This window comes from Apis florea, unplaced genomic scaffold (assembly GCF_048593485.1).
Source record: "Apis florea isolate Af1SG1 unplaced genomic scaffold, ASM4859348v1 contig_2291_pilon, whole genome shotgun sequence".
Lineage (NCBI taxonomy): Eukaryota > Metazoa > Arthropoda > Insecta > Hymenoptera > Apidae > Apis > Apis florea.
Genome location: NW_028256553.1, coordinates 1,587,048 through 1,607,485, shown reverse-complemented (window position 1 = coordinate 1,607,485; position 20,438 = coordinate 1,587,048). Strand labels below are relative to the sequence as shown.

The 20,438-nt window shown below is 39.5% G+C and overlaps 1 protein-coding gene and 2 non-coding genes across 9 annotated transcripts in view; all 3 read right to left on the bottom strand.

Annotated features, from left to right (window-relative positions):
* Sesn (Sestrin) overlaps nt 1-20,438 on the bottom strand; it is a 157,555-nt gene that overhangs the window by 51,253 nt on the left and 85,864 nt on the right. The window lies entirely within an intron of this gene.
* Nucleotides 19,716-19,788, bottom strand: TRNAK-UUU (transfer RNA lysine (anticodon UUU)). The gene has a single exon. It is a non-coding gene; the product is annotated as a tRNA-Lys (tRNA).
* Nucleotides 19,881-19,953, bottom strand: TRNAK-UUU (transfer RNA lysine (anticodon UUU)). Its single transcript has one exon. It is a non-coding gene; the product is annotated as a tRNA-Lys (tRNA).

Sequence of the window (20,438 nt, the reverse complement as noted above, 5' to 3'; positions counted from 1 at the left end):
AAAAATCGTCCACGATGGTTAAACCCGCGAGCCATCGACCGAGATCCCCCTTCCCCGTCCACGAAGTCAGCCGTGAGTGTGTGTGGAAGGGTGCAGAAGTGATTGCGGGCCATGTGTCAACGGAATAATAAAAGGTCCCCGAGGAAGGACGTGGCTCGTCTGAAATTGCGTGGCTCACGAGTAATAATGCGCCTCGACTCGAGAGAAAGAATCTCGCAGCCGGTCGCAGCAGACCTTTATGATCCTCGAAAAGAGAAAATTGACTGATTCCAGACCGTGGAAACACGTTTCGTTTCCGGTAGAATGGGTGTTCTGGGATCGTTAAAGGGAGACATCGGCCTTCCCTACAATACTTCAGGATCGAGTTCGACAGTTCAGTTTATAACGATGGAAATGTTTTAAAAACGACAAAAGGATTACCAGAGAAATATTATCGCCACTTTCGTATTTTTTTAATCATCTGCCTCTTCTCTTTATCGATCACAATTCAGTGAATTATACAAATTTGCGTGTCGTTTTCCAATGATCTAAGCCTGTATCACTACGCTGTTATTCCTACGAATCGTTTTCAAATTTTTTGAGAGAAGAAGAAAAAAAAAGTAACTCCACCAAAACGAATTTTTTACCATTCACCAAATTTCCCCGATAATTTATCGGGAGAGCGTCGGTCGATAGAGCGAAAGTAAATCGGGCCAAAATAAACGAGCACACTTTGTCCCCGTCGCCGCTTTGTACGGGGAAATTCTATTAGAGGCCATGGTGTTCGTGGAACGCGTATAAAAGATCGCTGTACCGGACCCTAGCCCCATGACTGCCGCTGGAACAGTTATACAGGATGAAGGTTAACGATGGAAAATTAAAGTGCCGGCGAAATTATTTACAAACAGACAGCTGACAGCTCCCCTGTTCCCGCACCCTCCCCCCACGCTTTCGTTCGTAGGCAGGGGCAGCTGAGAGCGAGATCAGCTGTTTCCCAAAGCGGTGGAGGAGGAGAAGCTGCGTTTCCTGTTGCAGGGGGTTTTTCGAACTGTTGAAGGACACGCTGTATTCGAAGCTGTATTTGTTCGAACATGGGATGAGAAATCGATCGATCGTTTTACGCGTATCGCTTTTTCGAGCGAAACGAAGAACGTTGAGGAAGAGGGGGGAGAGGGGGGGGGGGAGAGAGAGAGAGAGAGAGAGAGAGAGAGAGAGGCAAGAAGGATTATTGTCAGCTCGTGATCGAGGGTATCGGTGTTTTGACAAGAGAGATTCGACTTTGAGGAGGCGGTGGGGGAGGATGGGACGAAAGAAGAAAACTCGTAGCGTAATTATCGACGATCGGTAAACAACAATGTCGGTTATCGGGCGACTGATGCAACACGGAAACGAGTTTCGTCAGCTGCTGCAAATAGACTACTGTACGGACGGGGACTATAGATAGTCTTAATCAGCCGTAATTGTCGCGTTTTTTTACAACGATACCGAGCGGATAACGATCGTAAAACCGGGCAACAATCGGATCGAAACAAACCTCCGGAGTATCCTTTGTTCTTCGGAGAGCATGGTCGATCATGAGTCACGCGAACGATCGAGTAAAAAAAATGGGTATGGATGTACCACCTTTGGAGAAGATTTTAAGTTCTGACGAAAATAATTATGGTGTCTCGCTACGCGTGAATGGAACGTTTACATTATTCCTGCTTTATACAGTTACTATTATCATTTTTCTCGAATTATTTCAATTTTAATTCGCTCGTTCAAATAATTGCTTCATTTGATCAAATAAAGAATTTCGTGTCATCGAAATACACTGCTTATCGAATAATAAATATCGTTGACTCGATAAAATTATTTATAATATTGCTATTTGAAATTTCGTCTTTTTGAAGAATTTTAATCTCGTTCCCTACTTTTCTCCTTTCTTCCTCTTTCTTTCGTTTCTTTAACGTTCGTCGAATACTTTCTACGAAGCTTCTCAAAATTTTTATCGAAACTTGTTAGTCATCGGTCCATTTTTCTAACGAAAATAACTGTTTCCAAAAAGTATAGATATAGATTAACACGCTTTTATCTCAAAATTTCTCTCTCTCTCTCTCTCTCTCTCTCTCTCTCCCCAGATAAATCCGCACGAGTGATTTCATTCTACGTTCACGTCGTCGGTCAACACACAGCTTATCCAACGCTGTTTCTATCGTGACCTATATTTATACGAGGGGTGATTATTCCCCCTTGATTTTTCCCCTCCTCGTGTCCCCCGCTCAGGCCATTGTTGCGCTCGAGGGCACCGCGTGATTCGAATTGAAACGTGTATTTCCTCTCCTCCCTCCACGCAGAGGGCTTCTTACCCCTTTATTCGGGACCCGTCATAACAAAATTGATCGGCAATTTGTTACCAGTTGTTCCTCGAAAGGGAAAACCTTCACGATTCAATACCAGAATTCGTGTACACATTCGTAAACCTTTCGAAATGTTCCAAGTTTCGAATTACTGAAAAAAAAAAAGGGGGAGAGAGAAAATTAATATCGGTTGATAATTTTTATTGCTCTAATTATTATTGCTCTAATATTCATCATTATCGTAAACGAACAAGACAAATAATCGATTATATCGTTTAATCAGGTTTTTGGAGAACTTGAAAAATTTATTACGTATATTTCTTATCGAACGAAAGGAAATAAAGAGAGCAGCCTGAATTTCCTGAGAAATCACTACGCGATCGACCGCCACCTTATTTTCCACGACCTCGTAATGGCTCATAACACAATACGACTAATCATACCGTTTCGAAACGGTATTTATCGCTCCACGACACAAACTTGCTGAAACTACACTTACACATTCATTAAGCATGCGTATTAAATACGTGGACATTTACGGATTTTAATGAGACGCGAATCGTTAAATTATTAATCACAAAATATATCTTTGTTGTCGAATTCTAAGAATACTGTCTAAGAATAGTACAATGAATGATGTAATTCCTTTTTTTTTTTTTTTTTTTTTCAAGTTGTTCAAACAACTTAAGAATTTACACTCTTAAATATGAAGAAACAGATAAATTCGAGGATTGTATCAACTATTAAAAGATAATTAATACTTTATATCTATAAATCTATAAATGTATCCATAAACTATGAAATTTCGCTGAGACAGTACGAATAATTTTTACCTAAAACTGATTAACGCCACTTTTAAAATTCTCAATACTTGAATTATCACGTTATCATCCATCATTTGGACAGGTAAAAAAGTAGATATATCGTAATAAAGAAAGAAAGAAAGAAAAAAAAAAAAAACTTAATTACTTCGTATTATTACAAAGATACTAAATCCATTATTGGTAAAATATATCCTCCATCCATATCCAGCCACACACACACACACACTACGAAATAAATACATAAAATTCATTGAAATTCACTAGTGATTTCTTAACACTTTTCAGATAAATATTATAATTGAATACACGTCTGCATATTTATGAAGCAGATAATATAATAACTGGTAACAAAAATAACCAAATTATCTCTCCACGTGTAATGCCGCTACAAACACGATCCTCTCCACGAGGGCGATTCCTGGTGAACAAGGGGTTTCGAGAATTCGTGCTTTCACCGGGACTCCTACTAGGTAAAGTATTGATTCCCTCAAGCGCATTCAAATCACTCCCTATGGTGTGTAAAGCTATACATAGTGTGCACGGTCCATGCGCCCCTCTTTGTCCGTTCACAGTTTGCCCAATCCATTCGTCCCTTTCCAGAAATACCATAGTCGCTGCTGGTCACAGGTTCTCGAGAATCCTCACGAAATCCCTTTTCCTTTAAAGGCTCATCGCCTTCGCTCCAGGGACGTTTCTCGGATCCAGAGCTTTGCTCTTGGGTTAGTAACTCATCTCGTATAAATCTGACTGTATAAATCTTCCGCGGCCGTTATAATGCTCCACGAATAACGACAACGACGTTAAGGAAAATGTATTTGTCACGCGTCGTCAGATTGATTCGTTAATAATAATATTTCGATTTCGAAAATTTAGAATTTTCAGTAACACGAAATTGATAATTCAAATTGATTAAAACTGTATAAAACTTATTCGTTTCGAATAAATTATCTTCGTAATTCGTAAAAAGAAAAATCTCTTCTCCTAAAATTTAATTTTCTTTCGCGTATCAACTATTTCCGTTTCTACCTAACTTATAAATCGACGATCTAAAAAAGAAACAAGGAAAAATATCAAATACAAAACTTTTCAAATTTCAATTTACAATCAATTACCAGCTTGAAATTATTTTGTTAAACTGAAAAAGAAAAATATCGCCTTAACCCATCCCCGACAATTCGTCAATAGAGATGGAGGAAAAATTTTTTCATATTTAATCCGCGCCTTACCCTCGTCGACCGAATTCCAAGCCGTGGAACACGGTCACCCCCTCTCGGTAAACAACGAGAAACCGCTGAACTCGAGATCGATCGAGGCGGGGGAGGAACCTATATTTGCTAATTAAATTGGAAACTAAATTCGCTCATACATATGTAACAGCCGCCCCGTTTGCCCCGCTCACGTGGAACAAAGAGAGGGGCACTCCTCGAGTCAGAGATCCGAGATTATAAGCGAGGCGTTAAAGTCACTTTGCAAAACCGGTCTTGCATGCAGTAGCCTTACCCGAGCCGGGAATGCAATAAAATAAAGCAATTGTGTCCACGTGCCACGGTTCCCCACGACCAGAGGACAAGTAATTTCGATTTCTCGATCTGCGACGATTAACCGCGCATCGAATCTACTAGATATTGCCTCCACTAAGGATATGAAAAAAATTAATCTGCGTCCTTTTTTTTTATTTTTTAGAAAGCTTTTCAAAAAAAGCTGGCTCGACTTACATCGATATTTTTTTCTTCCTAATGTTGGAATTTGGCATATTTGGTTTTTGGCTCGATTGAGATCTTTCTTTGAAAAAAAGATGGTGCATGGTTGTATATGTTGTTGTAGAGGTAAAAGACGGTGTGAATGGAATTTTTTTTCATTCTCTAAAATTGTTAGATACCGTCCTCTTTCAAATGTATCCATTTTAAGAATATTTCAAGTTATACGCGAGTGAAAGTTTTTGTGTTCCTTTTTTTCGTCACATTTCTCGAAATACTTAAGGTCAATAATCAAGAAAGTGAGTGTCTCTGAGAAAATTAGGTAATTTTCAAACTGTTTTTTTTTTATCAAAGACTACATCTAAGCCTCGATTACTTTATTTTTCTTTTTTATCGAGGATGATAAAAAAGATGTTTGGGGCATCAATTTTTTTTTCTTCTTTTTTTTTTTAAGTAAGTTTTCGTGTTACCTTCGTTCATTTTTTATCGCCCACAGCTGAAACTTCGGCCTTCAATTTTCGGCACCAAAGATGTACGCATGTGTCGCGATCGTTTTATTACACGCTCCTCGACTCGAGTGACTTTAAGCAACGGGTTGCACAACGTTTCCTATGAATCATCATCACGTTTTGTGAAATATATAAAACGCTAATAAAATGAAAAAAATAAAACACATAAAAGGGTATATATATATATAAATCTCTCTACGTAACGAAAGATATCACGATTTTTTCGAAGCGATTCTAAAAATATACCGATAAATTAATTACCGGACAGATACTAGACATTATTCACAATTGTTGCGCGACGTTAGCACATCATCCCTTCGCGTGACGAAACCATAAAGGATGAAATCAGAAACTGTGACGCAAATTATTTCTGAGTCAAATTATCCAGTTAAACGATCTTCTTTTAGAAACGAATGACGATCGTTGCTCGAGAAAACGAAAAAGAAACGAAAATGGAGAAAAGATGTTCCGAGGATGGTTTCCCCTCTCGACCATTGCTCGGATCTCGTTTGTCGATCTTTCTCCCGAGATATTATTGATTTAAGAACGTCATAACGTCCCTCCTCCTCGCACCAAACGTTCGTGCTGTTTTATGAAAATTTGTGCAAATTGAAATCGTGGACGTCGAAGGAACGGCGAATCATTGTCGTTAAAAATCCACCGAGAACAAAAGTGAGTCGACAAAGCATGGAGGAAAGTGGTTGATTAAAATTAGAGGAGTGGAAAGAAGGGAGAAAGATCCAGATTCTTTTAATAAATTCTTCTTCGCGCAAATAAATCTCGAATTATGAGCTGATTTTAATGAAATGCAACGAACGAGGTAAAATAATTCCACCACTTTTTTCCAGATACATAATTCTTTCAAGTTGAAACATATGACAACGAGAGATACGCTCTTTGCGATACAATGCTTAGGCCTTGGACACGTTACCAAGGAAAATGGGGAGGGGGAAGAGGAGAAAAGAAAAAAAATAAAAAAAAAAAAAAGGGAAAAACGGCGTGAAACGATTCGAAGAAAGATCGTTTGTATTTCTCTTTCTCTTCTACTACGCGTTGGAAACGCGGCAGAGGGGAAAAACCTGTTCGCCTCCCCAGGCCTCCCCCTACATCCAGGTTAATTTCTACCCTCGGCAACCGTCTTGGAAAATTCCATGAACCTTTTTTTCTTTACCTGGAACACGATGGATGATTCCTTCCAAGGAGAGACCCTCGCGAGATACGCCCCCTGCACCCTCGTTCCGTACCCAAGAATACAGGTAGCCAAGGCCAGCAAACCGTGGCGAGAAATTTTAAAAGGGAACGACAACAATGGATCGTCGTATATACACCCTTGTGCCCATCCTGTACCGCCAAACTGAAAATACCTGAATCATCGAGGCATTTTTCTTTAGGAAAAAAAGATTAAGAGATGGTTTCGAAAATAGAAATAGAGAACCTTTTCACTTTATCTACAAATCCAAGTTAATATAATATCTAGACACTAGGAAAAGAATTTGCTTACGAATTGAAACATTTATTGTCTTCCGTACGTTTAAAAAAATTTTCAACGTACGTTCGACGATTCGACGCATTCGATTCGCTTAAGTATTTCGAGATCTTATTTATACCGTAAATTGAAAAACGTGGAAAACTTTTGACACATTATTGGACAATGGTAATTGAATCGATTAAATGGACGGAACTTTATGGAACTTGAGATAGAGAGGCAAGAAATTTTTATGAGGAGAGGGAGGAGAGGGCACGGGCTCTGCTTACGACTCTATGAATTTTCTTGTTTTGTTATAAGGCACGTAGGTCGTCGAGGTGCATCTTACTTGCAAATTGCGGACATTATGCAGACAATTAAACGGTTTAACGATTTTAAGGAGAGGAGAATCGTTGGAAACTTCGAGAGATCGAATTTCGAAATTGAAATTCGGGGTACACTTTGATAATTGCGTCGAGTGGTGATAACGCACCTCGTGAACCTCGGCCGAAAGATCCAATTTTGGAATTTTCTTGATGGAAAATCGGCGCGCGATACCGATTGACCGTTGACAGTTGACGGATTTACATATTTTATTCGCGTACAGGCATACGACACAGAAAATTTTGCATGCATTTGTCATACTTGTTTTGCAGTATAAATTATGTAGATCGTAACCTTATTAAAGCTTTTCATACGGAATGACATATTCCATATTTCAAAATACGCTGTAAACAATTAAAGTTTCATCGCAATCGAAGGATTTAAAAACAATTTAATTTTACCTTTTTTTTCTTTTTTTCTTTTCAGAAGAATGGAAAAACACTCGCTCTCTTAATTCTCCTCTCGAATCAATTTGAATTACAACTTCAATCGAAATTCTTATATATTCGTACTCGTAAAAATACTTCACCCCTCGCTTCGATTCGATCAAATTCAAACTTTCCCCCACATTAAAAATCATTATACATAATTTCTATAGGTAAAACCTTGATAAAACCGTGATCGAATAAAATTAGAATTTGAATCTGCCTGAATTAAACTACTAAATCACATATTTCTTTTCTTCAACGACGACTACGAACGTTTCCTGCAATCTCGTTCCCACCTCTTCTTGATCTTGGGGATCGAGAAGATCCATATCCAATTTGTGAAAGATAACGGGAGGGGAAGCAAAACTCTTTGGAAAGCAAAGAATTTCACGTCGTCTTCTGGATTTTTTCTTAAAGAGCGAAGAATAAGGAAAGTAAACAGCGAAAAGCGATAAACGACAGCAAACACGGGAGGAGAGGAATGGTCTCGATTTGATTTCTCCATGGAACAACATCGTTTACGCTTTCACGGGACGTTTAGCCGAGTATGTGTTCGGGCAGGCGAGGCGAACCGGCTCGATTAATGCAAATATTATTGCCCTCGTTACGCTCCCGCCTTCTCCCCGCTCATATAATTCGATTATTTTTAAGCGGCCGCGTACAATTAAGCCACGTAGCGTAACACCGGCGGTATTATGCCTGTTCGAGGGTCGCTTTTCGCCATTGTGATCACCGGTTAATTAAATGCGAAAAAGGTGCGTGCGGGTGGGAACGATCGAAAAACGATTGCATCTGTCTAAAAAACAATAAGCAAAATGTTAAATTTGTCGAAACGATTGTCGAGGACAATTCATTTTCGCGAGAGGAAAAATCTTCATCCCACCTTCAATTTTAAAATCAAAATTCGTATCGTTGGATTACGGTATTTCCATTGTGATCACCGGTTAATTAAATGCGAAAAACATCTGTCTAAAAAACAATAAGTAAAATGTTAAAATATATACATACGATTTGTCGAAACGATTGTCCAAGACAATTTATTTTCGCGAGAGGAAAAATCTTCATCCCACCTTCAATTTTAAAATCAAAATTCGTATCGTTGGATTACGGTATTCGTCGAAGCGTTATTTATCCGTGGAATTCGATAATTGGCGGAGGGAGGAAGTAGAGAGAGACGGGGCATCGACTCGAAGTCTGGGGATCATAAATTATTGAAAGGAAACGCGATAGGAAAGAATAATATTGGAATAAACACGTTCGAAACTTTCCCACTGAAGCGGAAACAGAAGCATATATTTTTTCCTTACGATGGATTTGAAAAATCCAATTTTCTTTTCGAAAAGAATGCTCCGCTCATTATGGATCATTAACTCGTCGATATTACCAAGTCTGTTTAAAAAAGAATCTGTTGCACCGTCGTAAACACGATGGAGATGATGAAAATTCTCGATACGAACTCGATTCCGTGTTTTACTCGAGTCGATGAATCATCACTTCCGTATTTGCGAAAACAAGGTGCGAGGAAAATAAGGTGTGATCGAGCATCTGATTATAACGCGTTGCGAAACGATGTTTCTCTGCGATATTTGCCTCCTGCCCCACCACCCTCCCCTTTTTTTTTCTTTCCTTCGATCATTTGGAAGAATCGTGGAAGGATAAGCTAATTTTGAAATTTCCTTTATAAACGTTATTTCCGAAAATATTCGGTGGAGAAAATTAGAGGGGACTAAATTCGCTTAGCAAGGAACGATGTTCCTTGTCAGTTTAAAAAAAAAAAAAAAAAGGCGTACCGATTGTATTTATATACCATCGTGCAGGAATTCGACCAAGAATGTGCCGAAAACACTTGGTGACTACCATCTGTTGTTTGCCAAGCTTTCATGCATCTTGTCGGCCGTTACTCAGACAGACGCGACATGGATTTTACGTAAATGTTATGTATAACAACTTTTTATAAATGTGACGTGTTCCGTGTAAAATCAGGACGGGGGTATTGCACGACATTGGGCCGATCGAATAAATTCATTATGCACGGCTGTTAACCCACGTTTTAACATCCACAATTTCGAGTTATGTAATATACTTAACGTATATGATTTAATATGCTTGTATATTTATTTCGTGGCAAATTTTTCAATTCGATAATTTAATTTATGTCTACGAAATATGTCTATAGCGAGTAAAAAAAAAAAAAAAAAAAAAGAAAAAAAAAGGAAAAAGATAATTTATATGAGATCGAGATTATTGAATCGTCAATATTTACGTCAAAACGTATATTTATTTCGTTCGATAAGATTAGATTAACGAATCGAAAGTTCGATTGTGAAAATAATAAAACGCATGAAATTACGATAGGCGGTGATCTTGAATTCCAAACTGCTTGAATTTTCGTATAACCCAATAATTGATCTTTATTTAAAAAAAAAAAAAAAAAAAGTATGGAGGAAGTTTATCAAAAAAAAAAAAAAAAAAATAGATGTGGAAAATAAGCCTGAAAATCGAGAGAAAAAGAGAGAGAGAGAGAGAGAGAGAGAGAAAAGAAACAAAGCAAAACAAAACAAAGGGATCCAAAGGAACAATGAGGCAACCATTGTGCTCTGCTCGTGAAACGCAGACACACCTGTAACGACGACATGCTTCTCGTAAAAACATCCATCCAGGTAGACGAACGAAAAATGCATTCCTCTTCTCTCAAATCATAGAGGTATTTCCATATGATAATACATCACCGAACTGCATAACCCTATTGAATACAAAAGATTTAAATTTTTTTAAGGCTTTTCATCGAGAAAACAGCGAATAAAAATAAACGTTAAACGAGAGGATTGAGAAGAGACGTGGAAAAACTACTAATTTCGTATTTTAAAAAAAAGGAATTTCTTACTTAACATGAACGAATCCTAAAAATAGTGCTTCACCTTGACCGACGACGTGCAGTATTTGCGTCAACGTGATACGAGAATGGAAGCATTGATATTTTAAACAAATATAAATTACATTACATTTTCCTTGAGGTTATTTTCGAGCAAATCAAATTTAAAGAGAGAGAGAGAGAGAGAGGAGGAACCATCGACAGTGATTAAGTCAATTAAAAAGGAATACACATTCATTTTTAACGATCTTCTACGATCCATAAAATCATCCCACGAAATTTCACTTTGTAATAATACACGTACGAGTAATAAAACATCTACATGGATATATGTACATACGTAGAATTTTTGCTTCACTCATAAGCAAGAAAGATTATCGTAATATCAATTAAAGTTTCTGCGAACCAATAAAGAACCAATAAAAATATGAACACGCAAATACTTTTCAAGGGGATGATTAAATCGAAAAATATAAAAGAGACTGAAAAAAGGAAGAGGAAAAAAAAATTACGAACTAAATCACTATGCAATATACTTTTAACAATCGAAAAATCACAGAAGATATAATTCCTCGAGGCAGACGTTAAAAAACACCGGGGGAAAGTTTTAAAACCGGAAATGACGCGAGATCGATGCGAAATTTTTCTTACGTTAAGTAGAACGATCATAAATCACCAACAATGACGGATGGAAAGGATCGTTTATATTGGCACTAATCGTGCGATCAGCACGGCATCAAGACCGTCCTGTCATGCCGGCTACTCCCGTATTCATGTTATGCACGGCTATGCGTCGCATTGTGTACACGTTGCACATGCAACTGCAGATGTATGCACATGCATTTAGCTCGGGTCCGATATCTCTTACGTGCGTATGCACATCGTTGCAATATTAGCCCCGCGTTCCTCTCTTTTCGTTCTGTTACCAGGCCCTAGGGAACACTAGATCTCTCTCTCGTGTGAACAAGGTTACCGTTCAAGATTTCCCTAGCGTAGGAAAAGATAACGTTACGCGCATCATGCGAGAATTAGTAATGCTCAAGTATATCACGAATTATCCACCTAATCAGCAACGCAAAAGGATTTTATCGATACCCAATCTCCATCAAATTAACTCGAGGCTAGTTATATTTTTCCCCAACATAGTGAAAGTTAAATTTTTGGGAATGAAACGAGAAGAAAAAGGAGGAAAAAGACACGAGTTTAGTTTACTTTATAGGAATTTATAACACGGTTTATTTGTTGAAATTCCATTTTCTTCCTTTTTCAATTTCGATAAATATCGATCTTTGGATCCATTTTCCAAATAAGTAAGGATAAAATCAAGGTTACAAAGAATAATACGCATCGATACGATTTGACCAGTAATATCTACACACGAATTATCCATCTACGTATCGATATAAAAGTATTGCGTCACGTAACCAGTCCTAAATCCTCACCAACGACCCAAACCTGTTTCGCCTCTACTCCTACCCACTATGTCACCCCCACGTCACCCTCCCCCCTCCCCTAAGCCTGCCATGTTTTCTATACTTACTTCTGATCTAATCTAACCGGCGAGGAAAGATTCATCCTCTTATTTTAGCCAGTGAATTAGGCTGCGGTTAGAGCGGTTTTCCGACAATCTAGCAAACACGTGAGGAACAAATCAAACAAATAGATTCCCCGAGCGAGAGTGGTCACAGATGTCTTCGACGACATTTGTCCCATAACTTAACTCGTGCCTCGGTCGCTCGAGTAAGAGAAAAAGCATTCGTTGAAACCGCAGCTTTATGGGTATTTCGATTCCTTCCTCGTTGGAATAAACGTTCGCGTGGAAATAATCGGTGACAGGGAACGTGGCACAACGTTCCACCGTGGAAAAGTTCCACAGGAAATTTACGTAATTCGTGGCAACGCGTGTTAATACCAACGAGGTATTAATTCATCTGATGCACGGATCGTACACAAAATCATTAACCTTGGAAATTTATTTTGACAAAATAAAATTTCCACCGTTACATAATTACACATTCGTCGAAATGTGGAAATAAAATTCGCTCGTCGAACTCGAATTCTCGAACAATCGACCCTCAACTATTAACTTTCGCAAAAAGATACGTAATAAAAGCCTTTAACATCCTTTAAAAATTATAACAACGACTAATAATAACAAACGACTACGCACTATCGATCACACTAATTACAACGAAACGGATACGATCCGAATCGAAAGGACTCGATGAGAAGAACGGGAGAAAAAAAAAAAAAAAAAAAAAAACACCATTCCCACGTATTCCCACTAACCATCACCCTCGAAAATACCCCGAAAATTGAGACGAAGCGAAGCGACAAATTTACACCCCGGTAGCATCGAGCACGTTGCCCTTGATGCGCGTGGTGGCGCAACAATTGCCGCAATTACGCCACCAGAGATAAGATTACGTAAAAGCGCGAGTTTGGCCGCTCTAGGCTCCTCTAGAGGAGGGAGGACGGACGAGAAAAAGGAGGAAACGGCGTGGACGAGGGAAAAAAACGATGCACGCACGGCGAGGGAGAGGGAGAGGAGGAGCGAGAGGACGCTCGACGAAAAGCGAGGGGGAATGGGGAGCGAAGGAAGGAACGAGAGGGATAGAAAGGCGTAAGAGAGGGATCCGTACGACTGCTGGCACCAAGCAGTCTGCTCCGCTCACCTCGCCATTCCCGCGAGCAATGCCAGCCTCCCGAGATTGCCGGCTCGCCACTTCACGAACGTTCACGAACACGTACGAAACGCAGTCACACAGCGTGCATTCGACGTGTATGCACACACGTCGCTAGCTAGCTGTCGTCCCGGAGGAGTCAGTCCCTTCTTACTTTGGCCACCACCGATCCAACTACGCACCAATATACCGGCAGTTTCTTTCGTCGAACACGTGTTCACGAGGCTCCCCTTTCAAGGGAGGCACGCCCCTTTTTCAAGGGGAGGGCCATGGGATAACCGTCGGCTCGCCTGGAAAAGCCAGATGATTTTCGTGAAAACGCCGAGTTGTTTGCTTCTCTCTCTCTCTCTCTCTCTCTCTATCGACTTTACGAGAGACGGATTAAGTTTTCACGTTACGTATCTGGGATATTAAATATTCGATAATAGAGCGTTATCTCTATATAAGCTCCCCTTATCGGGCAAGTGTGTTATCGAGCGTCCTTGGAACAGAGCTATAATATAACGAAACCCGCGATATCCTCCTGTGAAATTTAATTTCGACAGCGTTGCGAAAAATTCGTATCATTGGAATAGGAATGGCGCGAACAATAAGATGCACGTTCGATAAGTATTCCCTTCTCAAAACGGGGGTGTGATGCGAACGATTTCCGGGGAGGAAAGTCTTCTCCTCTTCTTTTTCCAAAAAGAAAAAAAAAAGAGAAAGATTTGTCGACACGGTGAAGATCGATCGCGATGAGAAAACATGTTCCGGACGCGTTGTACAAACGTAAACGAAATTGGAGAGGAGAAGATAGCGGAGAGTGGAATACGAATAGAACGTGGGAAAAGTAAGTAAGAGAACGGGTAAGGTCGAATGGAACGACGCGATACGGCTCGATTCTAAATTTGGTCGGACCACGGAGAGAAGCGTGGACGGAAAGAGTAGTGGCAGCCACGAAGGGAAAAGCAAATGGTGGTGGTGGGGCAAGGTGTACTCGAACAGACCGTTCATTGTCTGAGATGGATCCACCGTATAATACGCCTCGTTCTAATTCCTTTCCTGTTTACGTTGCCTCACGACTACTGTTGCACGCGTGGCACATTTCTTTCTTTCTTTTTTCTTCCCTCTTTTTTTCCCCCTCCACATCATCACACCACGCGTGTTGTTATATCCTATAAATATAAATTTCAATCTGAATGATTCTCTGCGGTATAAAAATATATATGCAATTAATTTCAAGATGTGTATAAATGAATATTGTGAATTAATAATATAAAATCCGTACGATTACGTAAATAAACGATTTTATCATCGATCTTGTTGGCAAAGCTTGGAAACACTGATCAATTTAATTTATCTCGTGCGCGACGTAAGAAATAAAATCCCATTTTCCCAACCTTGACATTTCTCCAATTGCTATTTAAATATCTAAACACAATGGAATTGCAAAAATTTAATTTCACCGCGTATATTTATAGCGAGCAGACCTCTTCCTACACGCTTCCACGATTCTGCCTAAACATCATTCGATTGCCAGAATCGAAACGTCAGTCGAATAATAATCGCCTGTGCAAAAATATTTCGTGACGTAATATATAATTAATTCACGAGCAAAGCAAACTTCGTTCTTAATTGGAGTCACGTGGCGCAAACTTTCCGTCGCTTTTCCAGGCCATTATCGTGATTCATGTTATTCCAAGCTGGGAGATAGCTCAGACGTGGCGGATAAAATTGCACAAGGTCCCCAGATAATCGTCGCCTGCTCGTGTTTCGAAATTTTTCTTTTCTTTTTTTTTTTTCTTTTCCTCTCTTTTTTCCTTCCAGCCAAGGGAGAACAGCACAATAAGAAGGGAGAACGGGGAGAGAAATGTTAACGATTTACAAAGGCAACGTCGAACCGCCACGGGTCGTAAGTTGGGGCCGCAGGAGCGCAGGTGTCGCCGGAAGTCGTTTTACGAGCGAAACGGAAACGTAAATCGGAGCACGGCCTTCGTCATGGGCCGAAGGGAAGCTTGAACACAAGAGAAGACCGGTTACTCGATAAATTTTCATCGAAGACATTTACGACACGATTGCGCAATTAATTAATAATTTAAATAACGCACGTACCTGTTCCAGATTCCTGCCCAACTTTAACACGGTTCTTGTCGTTTAGAGTGGAGCATAAATTATGTTTCATCGGGATGAAAAATAATTTTTGAGTCAATAATTTTATAAATTTTCTCCATTATTGATTAATTTTTGTTATCCGATAAAAAATTACAGAAAAATGTACGCTCTAGAGAGGTTGAATATCAAGATATGATAAAAGATATTTATTTCTGGACTTCCCTCTCCCTCTCTAGCTTCGAAAAAAAAGATTCCCCGATACATTATCAATATTAGTCCATATCGGATCAAAAAATTCCTGACGAGATTGGATATAATTCATTCGCGATAATAGATCTTGCTTGCGCAACAATTTCGTCAGCCCAAAATATAATTTCAATAATAACCTTCTTTTCCCACTTAATTCTCTCGTGATCGCACACATACCGTGATTTGCAGAAGACGAAAATTATAATTTTCCACTAAAATTAAAAAAAACACGTGCTGTTGCTAAATATAAATTAATTATAATTTTTATATTTAAAAGCGTGTGTAAAGTTGCACACGTGCGCGGGAAGGAGCAGGTACGAAAAGAAGAGAAAAGAAAAAAATCGAAGAATCGAAGGAGGATCGTTAGAAATTCGTACGTGACCAAGCTCACGTTTACCCAGAGCGTTGAAAACACCGGTGTGAGCCACGCTTTAAAGGATCGAGCAAGCGCGCCGCAAGCTCTTGAATAGATTCAATCGTCGGGAGTGTCTTCTCGGAAATACTCGGATGCATTTAAATGCCCCCTCGGTCAAATAAACAGGTCGCCGGTTGAATACCGATCGTCCCGCCCGATATGATTTTTGCATTCGAATGCCGCCATCATCTTTTTACGACCGCGCATTCGATAATTGCCCGTTTTAATTGCATTCGTCTCTTTCGTAACGATCGCCCCCGTCGTATCGCCGCGTCCACACACGTCTGATCCTGCTTCCGTCCCTCGATTCCGTCTTCACGCTGCTATGGAAATTATGGCAAGCTTCTAATCGATTTCCATTGTGTTTGCTCGCGCATCTCCTCGAGCACGATTTATTCTCTCGAAGAAAGATCGAACAGATTATTCTCCACGCGAGTGATTTCATAAATTCGTATTGTTCTACACCGATCTTTCGAACAAATTGCTGCAATCTTCCTTCCCGTTTTATTTCTCAGATAGAGTGATCAATCTGGAATTTGGAATTCTCGTTGTTTCGCGTTGCCATTGCTTTTGTGTTGCTTTTAATTTTATTTAAAAAATTTCACGATATTCATACTACCCGTCATCGCAATTTTCACGCAATGAAATTATTTCTCAAAGATAATATATCCATTTATATTTTTCCATAGCTGTTCTAAAAAACAAAACGAGGCATCTCATTCTGCATTCATCGTGAGCAAACCTACTCGAAAGAGTGATTCAATAAACAGACAGAGAGAGAGAGAGAGGCATACATTTTGACCTTGATCACCGAACAAATGCGCTAATATTGACGTAGCGCGGCAAGAGACGTGAAATAATTGCATTGGTTGGCGATACCGGAAAAAAAAGAAAAAGAAAAAAAAAAGCGATGCACGTTCGTGGGACGAATAGAGAAGTAGTCCGTGGTGAGTAATCGATAACGCAAACGGACAATGGACAATAATTACAGACAGTGGAGTTGCCGCCTATGATCGATCGTAATCGCGTAAAAGTTTCAAGGATATTGCCCCGAAGCGTTTCGCGGGTCTTTGCCAAGGACACGATCGCTTGTCCATCTTAGAACAGGATTGCATCATAATCCCCTCCCCTTCCATCCTATCTCGTCTATCTCGTCTGTGACGGAGAACTGTGTGGTAAAAAAAAAAAAAAAAAAAAAAAATGTGGAAAAACACCACGAATAAAAAACAAAAAAGAACGATTTTTCATTGGAAAAAGGCGGGACGACACGTTCGAGATCGATTCTAACGGTAATCGCGTTCGTGGTGAAGCTTTTTATACCGAAGTTGACGAGAAAGAAGAGAAGAGTGGAAATTTTGGGGATGGAATCCGATTTCAGGGTCCCTTAAAATTTTTCGTCTCGTTTTCGAAAATTAATAAGAGGTCGAATAATTCGAAGCGGAAAAATATAAATTGCGGATGCTGAAAAAATTAAAAATCGCGGAATCCCAATTCTCTGTCCCGAGAAAAATTGCCAAGCGGAAAAGAGAATCGAGGAAGAGGATTGGGAATTCGAAGAGGAGCGCTCTGCTCCTAGGAATCCGGGTGATCACGGTAGAAAGCGTAAATAGCCCGGCTCGAGATAAAATGAAAAACAAACTCCCGTTTGACGTAACGCCACGTGGTGGCGCGCGTACACACGCGCACGTACGTACGGTGGGGAGTCTCGTATTGTGTAAAAGAAACGGGGTTCACAGAAACGAAATTTACGAGGGCCGAGGAGGAGAGATCTGCTCGAGGAGAGACATGTGCGTACGGGAGCTTTCTTTCGTGGGGGAGGGGGGGGGAGGGGAGAGCAGGGTGGGGAAAAACGTGGGAGCACTGTCGACACCGACGCGCGTGCGTATATACGTATATGGCGTTCACGTGTGTGCACGTGTAGAGGCCTCTATGCGGAGAGACAAAAGAACTGGCGAGGATACGACGGCATCGTTAAAGAACGTCGCCGGGGGGAAAAAATAACCAGCTGACGGTACAATAAACTGAAAATGTCCGTACGAATGCAGCACGATCATTAAATTCATGGAAAAACAAATAAATGCGTTCCACGAAAAGCCTGCCTCTCTAACCATTATTTATTCATAGTGGCGTTAGTTTCCGAGTTTACTGTCCAATTACGAACCCACTCTTCCATTGTAAATTACTTTTTTTTAACGTTCTTCTTTACGTTCCTATTTCTCTCTCTCTCTCTTTTTTTTTTTTTTTTGTTATTTTGCACGTTACGCGCGTGCAATGTATGTATTTCGTATTACGAGTATTATGACATCGTGTTGGGTTATTTCCGATGAAAAGGCTTAACGGGAAGTCGTAGTTTAAGACAGCGGAGATAAGACAATTCTGAATTAAAACTAATTATTCCTTTACTTAACGGTATTTTCCTCGATAAGGATGGAGAAACGTAAAAGTGAAAAAAAAAAAAAAAAAAAAGGAAAACGTCTTTACCATGATAACGTCATCGTGTAGGCATCGTGTTGTTTCGTCAACGCAATCTCATTGTATACCGATTTATCACGATATCTGCATAAACATGCAATTTCAATCGGAAATGAGAAGGCTAGATTTTAATAAACACTCTGATGAAATTTTTCGTCGATTTACATGTATAACCCGTGTAATCAATATTTCCACTATATAGATATGGGAAGGGTGGGGAGGGAGGCACGATTCTTGCACAATTCCTCTTGTTTTTCGATTTCGTTCGCCATTTGGAACTAGATAAGAACTACACATGACGACGATTTTTGCCTCGACCGTTTGCCTCCCCTGCAGTTACGTACACATACGTGCACGATCGGTCACGATGTAACTGGGGAAAATGAAATATTTCATGCGACGATAAAACGCTTGCAAGCATATTATGTATATATGTGTGCGTGTGTATGGACGCACGTGTGCGTTTCATTTGCATTTATACAGATCCTATTCATGCGCCTTCGTTTTGTATTCGTACACGTTGAAAAAGCATCGCGTTTCCCTTATTATTCGACACTATGAAAAACCTCTTCTCCCATTTGAATCAGATTAGATAACTTAGATTCAACACGATTCCCACGTCTCGAACGATTCACGAAAAAGTCGGTTACGCTTCGAGCTTTTCTCGAGCTTCTAAAATCGATGGTACACGATCGAAAGATATTTGAAATTGTGAACATGGTTGAGTATGCCGTATGAAAAGAATGAAAAACGAAAGATGATCATCAATTCGTTGCTATGTTAATTTCGATTATCCTAATACGTTGATGTTGAATTGTGCCGATAATTGTGAATAATGAACAATAATCTTAATATCTTTATCAAGTATCGTAAGAATATGACGGTTTTTATGGAGCAGGCTAAAGTATGGTAAACTGCAACTTTTACTAGAAGAATAAAGCAAACGTGTTTTCAATGACCCCGATTCTTCATATTTTTTTTTCCCCTCCCTGCGTGTAGGAAAATATCGGTGCTGAATTACACCGCCGCTGCCATGATATTTCTGGTGTGGATGTGCGATTGGAAACCAGTATGCAAACGTATTCCCTATTATGGTAGTAAATACGAAATAGGATCGCCTCGAAAATATTCGCATTATTAGGAATACAATGGTTTACGTAATGGTTTATTCTCGGGTACAAATTTCTAAGAGAAATTAATGAAAAATGTGTTTAAATCATTTTGTAAAATTCAATAAATCGTTGTATAACGTTATTTGATTTATTTGAGGCGTTATTAAATAAATATTCGAATAAAAAAAAAGAACTCGCCCGAACAGGGACTCGAACCCTGGACCCTCAGATTAAAAGTCTGATGCTCTACCGACTGAGCTATCCGGGCGATGAAAGAATATGCCCTTCTAGCCTGTTATAGCCTACACTATTCCGGCTTCGTTCGAAATAAACGGGTATGTAAAGGAAAAAAAGATAACTCGCCCGAACAGGGACTCGAACCCTGGACCCTCAGATTAAAAGTCTGATGCTCTACCGACTGAGCTATCCAGGCGATGGAAACTAATTCTCTCATAGTGCATTCAATGCGTCGAGACAAACTTTTACAACGACGATTTCTTTTTAAACAATCATTGAAATTTTCATAAACTTTTTTCAACGAAAAATGAAATTCTTTTTCTTCATTATTTTTCTTTTTTTTTTTTTTTTTTTTTCTCTTGAGAACAATATTCTTTTGAGCGAAATAACGTATGCATTGATCGTTCCTCTCGGTAAAATTAAAAATTATAATTAAGTAGTGAATCAACGTTAAACGTGAATCAGTATTTATAGTATCCTAGTTTATCACGATACATTGATCGATGCTATAACCTTCGACTTGCACGAACCGCTATGAATATATAACAAAAAGAAAAAGAAGCAAAGTCGAGAAATAAATTGTGATGTCGGCAATCGAGGGCCCGAGGTTCACGATTTTTTAACCCACGTAATCATCGATGATGAACTATTAATCCAGTTGAAGCTAGAGGCGTGCTAATT